The sequence below is a fragment of the Bison bison genome, unplaced genomic scaffold (genome assembly GCF_000754665.1).
Source record: "Bison bison bison isolate TAMUID 2011002044 unplaced genomic scaffold, Bison_UMD1.0 scf7180017864251, whole genome shotgun sequence".
In the NCBI taxonomy this organism is placed as follows: Eukaryota; Metazoa; Chordata; class Mammalia; order Artiodactyla; family Bovidae; genus Bison; species Bison bison.
The window spans coordinates 1,496,574-1,504,178 of NW_011494823.1; positions in this window are offsets into that span (position 1 = coordinate 1,496,574).

The window sequence follows — 7,605 nt, forward strand, 5'->3', positions numbered from 1 at the left end:
AGTCACTGAATTTGGCTCTCATGTCCTGGTTTCCTGCCCTTTTTAGGTGATCCTTGCCACTAGGTTACCTATCAGGATGCCAAGCCTATGTGAGGAAGAAAATGAGAGGTCTGTTTGCCACATAGCTGATAGGTACTGGGCATAGTGGTGGGTGCTTTAAGCAGGTGATACTAGCACCCTTTAAGGACTGTTAGACAGAAATAGTTGGTTTTTTCCAACAGGCTCTGCTCCCTCTTCCCCACCCTCAGTATCCCTGGTGCTCCACCACTCTGCAGAGGTGCAGAAGGCAAAATGTGGGTCCTCTTGGTGAAGTTACAAGCCACAGTCCTCCATATTCATCAAGAGAAAATTGATTATAACTAAAACCGGTGCCCCTGACCATTGAGCTCAACCCTACTATTTAAGCCCAGCAGGAAGGCATATCTTTTAAAATAGAAAAAAATATAATCATTTAATTTCAGTGCTCATCATAAAAGATTTCGAGTCAGCAAACCAGCTTAATGGATTGTAGCTAATGCATTTTCCTTACAGAAAGCAGACGGCCTGTGTCCAGCTTCCACCAGAATTACAGTCATCCTGCAAAAGATGGCAGCACAAACTTGACCCATCCTTCTATTGTCCACCAAAACTTCTTGCAGCTTTCTTCTAATAAGGGGCAATGCCTCCAGAAATCCAAGTCAAAGACTGCTCAACAGGCACGAGGTAAGCTCTCTAAATTGTCTTCCAGTGACCATCACCACCATCTTCATCTGCATCACTGCTACCATTATTACCACCACCCCATCATTACCATCACCATCATCACCGTCACCACCACCACTGCTTCAGCTACATCACCACCACCATGACCATTACCACTGTCATCACCATCAGCCAGCTACCATCATCAATACCACCACTGTCACTACCAACCAAACACCATCATCCCTACCACCACCATGACCACCACCATCACCATTATCCAACCATCATCATGAGCATCTACCATGTATCAGGCAGGATATACCACACAACATTGCTATGAGGTTAGCACTGTTATCCCTGTTTTCCAGAGAGAAAACTGAAGCTCAGAGAAGATAAATCATTTCTCCAAACTTACCCAGCTGATAAGGGCTAGGATTCAAAGTATGGTTACTCTAAAAGCCCAGATTTGTTTGTTTGTTTTACTGTCATATAGTGTCTCTCCTACTTCTCCTTTTATCACCATGAACTGCCTCTCCCTTTGCTTGGCACCTCTCGTAAGCTCCTCCTCTCCAGTTCAGTTCAGTCGCTCATTCGTGTCCGACTCTGCGACCCCATGAATCGCAGCACGCCAGGCCTCCCTGTCCATCACCAACTCCCAGAGTTCACCCAGACTCAGGTCCATCGAGTCAGTGATGCCATCCAGCCATCTCATCCTCTGTCGTCCCCTTCTCCTCCTTCCCCCAATCCCTCCCAGCATCAGAGTCTTTTCCAATGAGTCAACTCTTTGCATGAGGTGGCCAAAGTACTGGAGTTTCAGCTTTAGCATCGTTCCTTCCAAAGAAATCCCAGGGCTGATCTCCTTCAGAATGGACTGGTTGGATCTCCTTGCAGTCCAACGGACTCTCAAGAGTCTTCTCCAACACCACAGTTCAAAAGCATCAATTCTTCGATGCTCAGCCTTCTTCACAGTCCAACTCTCACATCCATACATGACCACAGGAAAAACCATAGCCTTGACTAGCCAGACCTTTGTTGGCAAAGTAATGTCTGCTTTTGAATATGCTGTCTAGGCTGGTCATAACTTTCCTTCCAAGGAGTAAGCGTCTTTTAATTTCATGGCTGCAGTCACCATCTGCAGTGATTTTGGAGCCCAAAAAAATAAAGTCTGACACTGTTTCCCCATCTATTTCCCATGAAGTGATGGGACTGGATGCCATAATCTTTGTTTTCTGAATGTTGAGCTGTAAGCCAACTTTTTCACTCTCCACTTTCACTTTCATCAAGAGGCTTTTTAGTTCCTCTTCACTTTCTGCCATAAGGGTGGTGTCATCTGCATATCTGAGGTTATTGATATTTCTCCCGCCATTCTTGATTCCAGCTTGTATTTCTTCCAGTCCAGCGTTTCTCATGATGTACTCTGCATGTAAGTTAAATAAGCAGGGTGACAATATACAGCCTTGACATACTCCTTTTCCTATTTGAAACCAGTCTGTTGTTCCATGTCCAGTTCCAACTGTTGCTTCCTGACCTGCATACAAATTTCTCAAGAGGCAGGTCAGGTGGTCTGGTATTCCCATCTCTTTCAGAATTTTCCACAGTTAACTGTGATCCACACAGTCAAAGGCTTTGGCATAGTCAATAAAGCAGAAATAGATGTTTTTCCTGGAACTCTTGCTTTTTCTATAATCCAGCGGATGTTGGCAATTTGATGTCTGGTTCCTCTGCCTTTTCTAAAACCAGCTTAAACATCATGAAGTTCACAGATTACATATTGCTGAAGCCTGGCTTGGAGAATTTTGAGCATTACTTTACTAGCATGTGAGATGAGTGCAATTGTGCGGTAGTTTGAGCATTCTTTGGCATTGCCTTTCTTTGGGATTGGTATGAAAACTGACCTTTTCTGTGGCCACTGCTGAGTTTCCAAATTTGCTGGCATATTGAGTGCAGCACTTTCACAGCATCATCTTTCAGGATTTGAAATAGCTCAACTGGAATTCCATCACCTCCACTAGCTTTGTTTGTAGTGATGCTTTCTAAGGCCCACTTGACTTCACATTCCAGGATGTCTGGCTCTAGGTGGGTGATCACACCATCGTGATTATCTGGGTCATGAAGATCTTTTTGGTACAGTTCTTCTGTGTATTCTTGCCACCTCTTCTTAATATCTTCTGCTTCTGTTAGGTCCATACCATTTCTGTCCTTTATTGAGCCCATCTTTGCATGAAACGTTCCCTTGGTATCTCTAATTTTCTTGAAGAGATCTCTAGTGTTCCCATTCTGTTGTTTTCCTCTATTTCTTTGCATTGATCGCTGAGGAAGGCTTTCTTATCTCTTCTTGCTATTCTTTGGAACTCTGCATTCAGATGCTTATATCTTTCCTTTTCTCCTTTGCTTTTCGCTTCTCTTCTTTTCACAGCTATTTGTAAGGCCTCCCCAGACAGCCATTTTGCTTTTTTGCATTTCTTTTCCATTGCTCCCTAATTTCTGGCATACCCTCAAGATTAAATTCTGTATTTTATCCATGTGTTTTTGGCTATGCTCTGTATTATGCACTTGTAGCTACCTCATAGCAGTGCTTAATACAATCTGTTATTGTTTATGTCCTCTATTCTCCCGTCTCTTTCAGACTTATACTCTTTGAGGATGGAGACTGTCTATTGGTCAGTGTAACCCAGGTGCCCAGGGCTTGGCTCATGGTTAGCTCACAGTTTATTCAAAAGTTTGTAGACTGAATCCATGAATGAATATATCCATATATGGACAGATGAATGAAGAGACACATGGGTTAATGGATGAGTGGGGAGATGATTAAGTGCATTAACAGATGGTTAAGGGTAACTCCCAAGTCAGCGTTTCAGTTTATTCAGTTCTTACATCTCCAGATGCCTATTCCACTTGGCTCTTTTGCTGTCATCTCAACCTATACAAACCTGAGCACTGCCCTAGGTGATTCCTTATCTCTTTTCAGACAATGGTGTTCCTTTCACTGGTCCTCTGTTTATTTCATTCAGTCAGCAGTGTTTTTTGCTCATTTGTTTGGCTATCTGCTGTGTGCCAAACAGAGTTGTAGAGAATGGATACAGAGTCCCTAAGACAGGCAAGTTTCCAAGGGACTCAAAGGAGTTCCCAGTCCACAGTAGGGTGGAAGGTGATGTAACAAACAGTCAGCAAGTAAAAAGTTGGCAAGATAATAACAGAGCATAATGAGTGATACCTTAAGGAAAAAAGAGAATGATGAGATGGAAAGAAAGGACCTCACAGCAGACAAGATGGTTGGGGGTGGGGGGGCTTGTTTGATATGTGATATTAAGCAAGACCTGAAGGATGAGAATAAGCCACTGAATATAAGAGCAAAAAGAAGAACATTCCAGGCAGAGAAACCAGCAAATGCAAGGGCTGTAGGACTGCAAAGAGCCTGGTGTGTTTCAGGTTTGAAAAGGGGACCAATGAGGCTGTGAACAGCAGGTGAATATATAAAAGGAGGTTGTTAACAGACATGGGCCAGGGCCTGCAGGGCCTGGAAGGCCATGGTTAGGAGTCAAATTTTATTCTAAGGACATTGGCAAGCCATTGAAGAGCCTCAAATTGGAGAATTACATGATCCGTCTCTCAGGTGGCAAGGAGCTGCCCCGAAAAGCCCCAGGTGCAGATGATTCACAGGTGAGTTCTCTTGAGTCCTTAGGAAAGGGATAACTCCAATTCCATTTAAGCTGTTAGAGAGCACAGAAAAGGAAACTATCCAAATGCTTTTAGTAAAGTCATCATAACACTGTTGGCCACTGTGACCAAGAAACCTCAGCAAAAAGAAAACCACCCAAGCTTGTTTATAAGTATTAATACACAAAAATCCTCAAAATTTTAGTAAGTAGAATTCTGAAGCACATGAAAAGAATGACTCACCACCACAAACTGGCATTATACCTAAAAGGCGAGAATGGCTTGATTTTAGTAATTATAGTTAAATATGTTGAAAGATAAAAGTGGAAGAGACATGATTATCTCTGAAGAGACTGTGAAGACATCTGATCAATTCACCATATATTCTCAATTTTCTTTAATTCTTAGTAAAATTGGAGTAGACAGATGAATCAACCTCATTCCTAATGGTGAGATACTGGAAACATTTCCATTGAAGTTGAGAACAGTAATTCTAGGGATGCATTATGAACAACTGGGTAATAGAAAGAGGTGAGAGGTGTAAATAAAAAGGAAGGAGGCAACACTGTCATTTTTGTGAACAATAAGTTCAAGCTCATCTAGAAACTATTAAAACTAATTCAAGAGCTTAGTATGACTCCTGAATAGAGAGCAATACATGCATAAATTCAATTATCTTGTTTATAAGTACAGTGAAAGATACAGTTTTTAAATATGTCATTTCAAAGAAGCACATGAAAATATGTTCAGCATCACTAGCTGCTGGGGAAATGCAAATTAAAATGATGAGATACTAGTTCACACTCACTGGAATGGCTAAAATGAAAAAGGCTGATAGCACCAAGTACTGATAGAATTGGATCTCTCATCCATTACTAATGGGAATGTAAAATGGTACAGCCACTCTGGAAACACACGGTGCTTTATAAAACGTTAAACATACACTTAACATACAACTTGTAAATGCACTCCTGAGCACTTATCCTAGAGAAATTGAAAACATGTTCGCAGAAAAACTTGTACAGGTATGTTTATAGCAGTTCTCTTTGTAATCTCCACAAACTGGAAAAAAAAAATGCAAATTTCCTTCTGTAAGAGAATGGTTAAACCAAAGGAATAATGTTCAGCAATAAGAAGGAACAAACTAGTGAAATATACAACAACTTTGGTAGATCTTCAGGAAACTCTTCTTAGTGGGGGGGAAAAAAAAAGCAATCTCAATACTCTCAAACTTCAAAAATTTAGAGATGGATGACAGACTAGTAGCAGCCACATCTCCTCTGGGCATTTTCCACCAGGAAAATCAGGGACGGATGTGACTATGAAGAGGGAGCAAGTAAGAGAGAGATCCTTTGTGGTGAAAGAACAGTCCTGTATCTGGATTGTGGTTGTGTTTATATAAATCTATACATGTGATAAAATGTCATAGACTATGCAAAAGACATACTTAACAAAATGAGTGCTTGCAAAAACTGGTAAAATCCAAGTGAGGTCTGTAGTCTTTTTAATTGTATGGTGTTAATGTCCATTTCTTTCTGGTACTGTACTATAGTTATTTGAGATGTTACCATTGGGAGATGATAGGTGATGGGTACAGGGGCCTCTCTGCAGTATTTTTGCACTTTCTTCAAGAAGCCTTCTGCTAACACCTCATTGGATAGAATCAAGTCATGTGACCACTTCTGGCTATAAGGAAGTCAGAAAGACAAGGAAGTACAGTGTTGATGGAAACTGAACTTAAATGGAGCATGGTAAGTCAGGAAGAATGGGAGGTTGCCACAAGCACATCATACACAAAGGATAGATAAAAATATAAAAACAAAAATCTTAATGACAATAAAGGAGAATATCTTTAACATCAGAGTAACTAAGAGTTCTTTTTAAAAATATTTATTTGACTGTGGCAGGTCTTAGTTGTAGCATGCAAGATCATTGCTTCATGCAGGGCCTTTCATTCTGCATGCAGGCTCAGTATTGCAGCACGTGGTCTCTCTACTTGTGCCACAAGGGCTTAGTTGCCCCACAGCATGTGAGATATTAGTTCCCTGATCAGGGATTGAACCCAAGTCCCCTGCATTGCAAGGCAGGTTCTTTTTTTTTTTTTAATTTTATTTTATTTTTAAACTTTACATAATTGTATTAGTTTTGCCAAATATCAAAATGAATCCGCCACAGGTATACATGTGTTCCCCATCCTGAACCCTCCTCCCTCCTCCCTCCCCATACCATCCCTCTGGGTCGTCCCAGTGCACTAGCCCCAAGCATCCAGTATCGTGTATCGAACCTGGACTGGCAACTCGTTTCTTACATGATATTTTACATGTTTCAATGTCATTCTCCCAAATCTTCCCACCCTCTCCCTCTCCCACAGAGTCCATAAGACTGTTCTATACATCAGTGTCTCTTTTGCTGTCTTGTACACTGGGTTATTGTTACCATCTTCCTAAATTCCATATATATGCGTTAGTATACTGTATTTATGTTTTTCCTTCTGGCTTACTTCACTCTGTATAATAGGCTCCAGTTTCATCCACCTCATTAGAACTGATTCAAATGTATTCTTTTTAATGGCTGAGTAATACTCCATTGTGTATATGTACCACAGCTTTCTTATCCATTCATCTGCTGATGGACATCTAGGTTGCTTCCATGCAAGGCAGGTTCTTAACCTGGGGACAATCAGGGAAGTCCTGCTAAGGGTTCTTAAAGATGCAAAAATTACAACCCACAAAGTTTAATAATCTTTGATTTCATTGATACATTTGATTGTGTTAAAATTTAACCTCTGTATGCAACTATACTATAAACAAGATTAAAGGATAAGCCACACACTGAGAGAAGATATTTGCAATGCATACAAGCCACAGTAACTAATATGCAAGATAGATAAAGACCTCAAAATAATTCTTTAAAGTTAACCTAATAGACAAACAGGTAATGTACAGAAACTCCAACAGGCAGTAAGCACATGAAAAGATGCCCAACATCCCTAGTATTTGAATTTCAGTTTAGTTCAGTTCAGTCACTCAGTCGTGTCTGACTCTTTGCAACCCCATGAATTGCAGCATGCCAGGCCTCCCTGTCAATCACCAACTCCCGGAGTTTACCCAAACTCAGGTCCATCGAGTCGGTGATCCCATCCAGCCATCTCATCCTCTGTCATCCCCTTCTCCTCCTGCCCCCAATCCCTCCCAGCATCAGGGTCTTTTCCAATGAGTCAACTCTTTGCATGAGGTGGCCAAAGTACTGGAGTTTCAGCTTCAG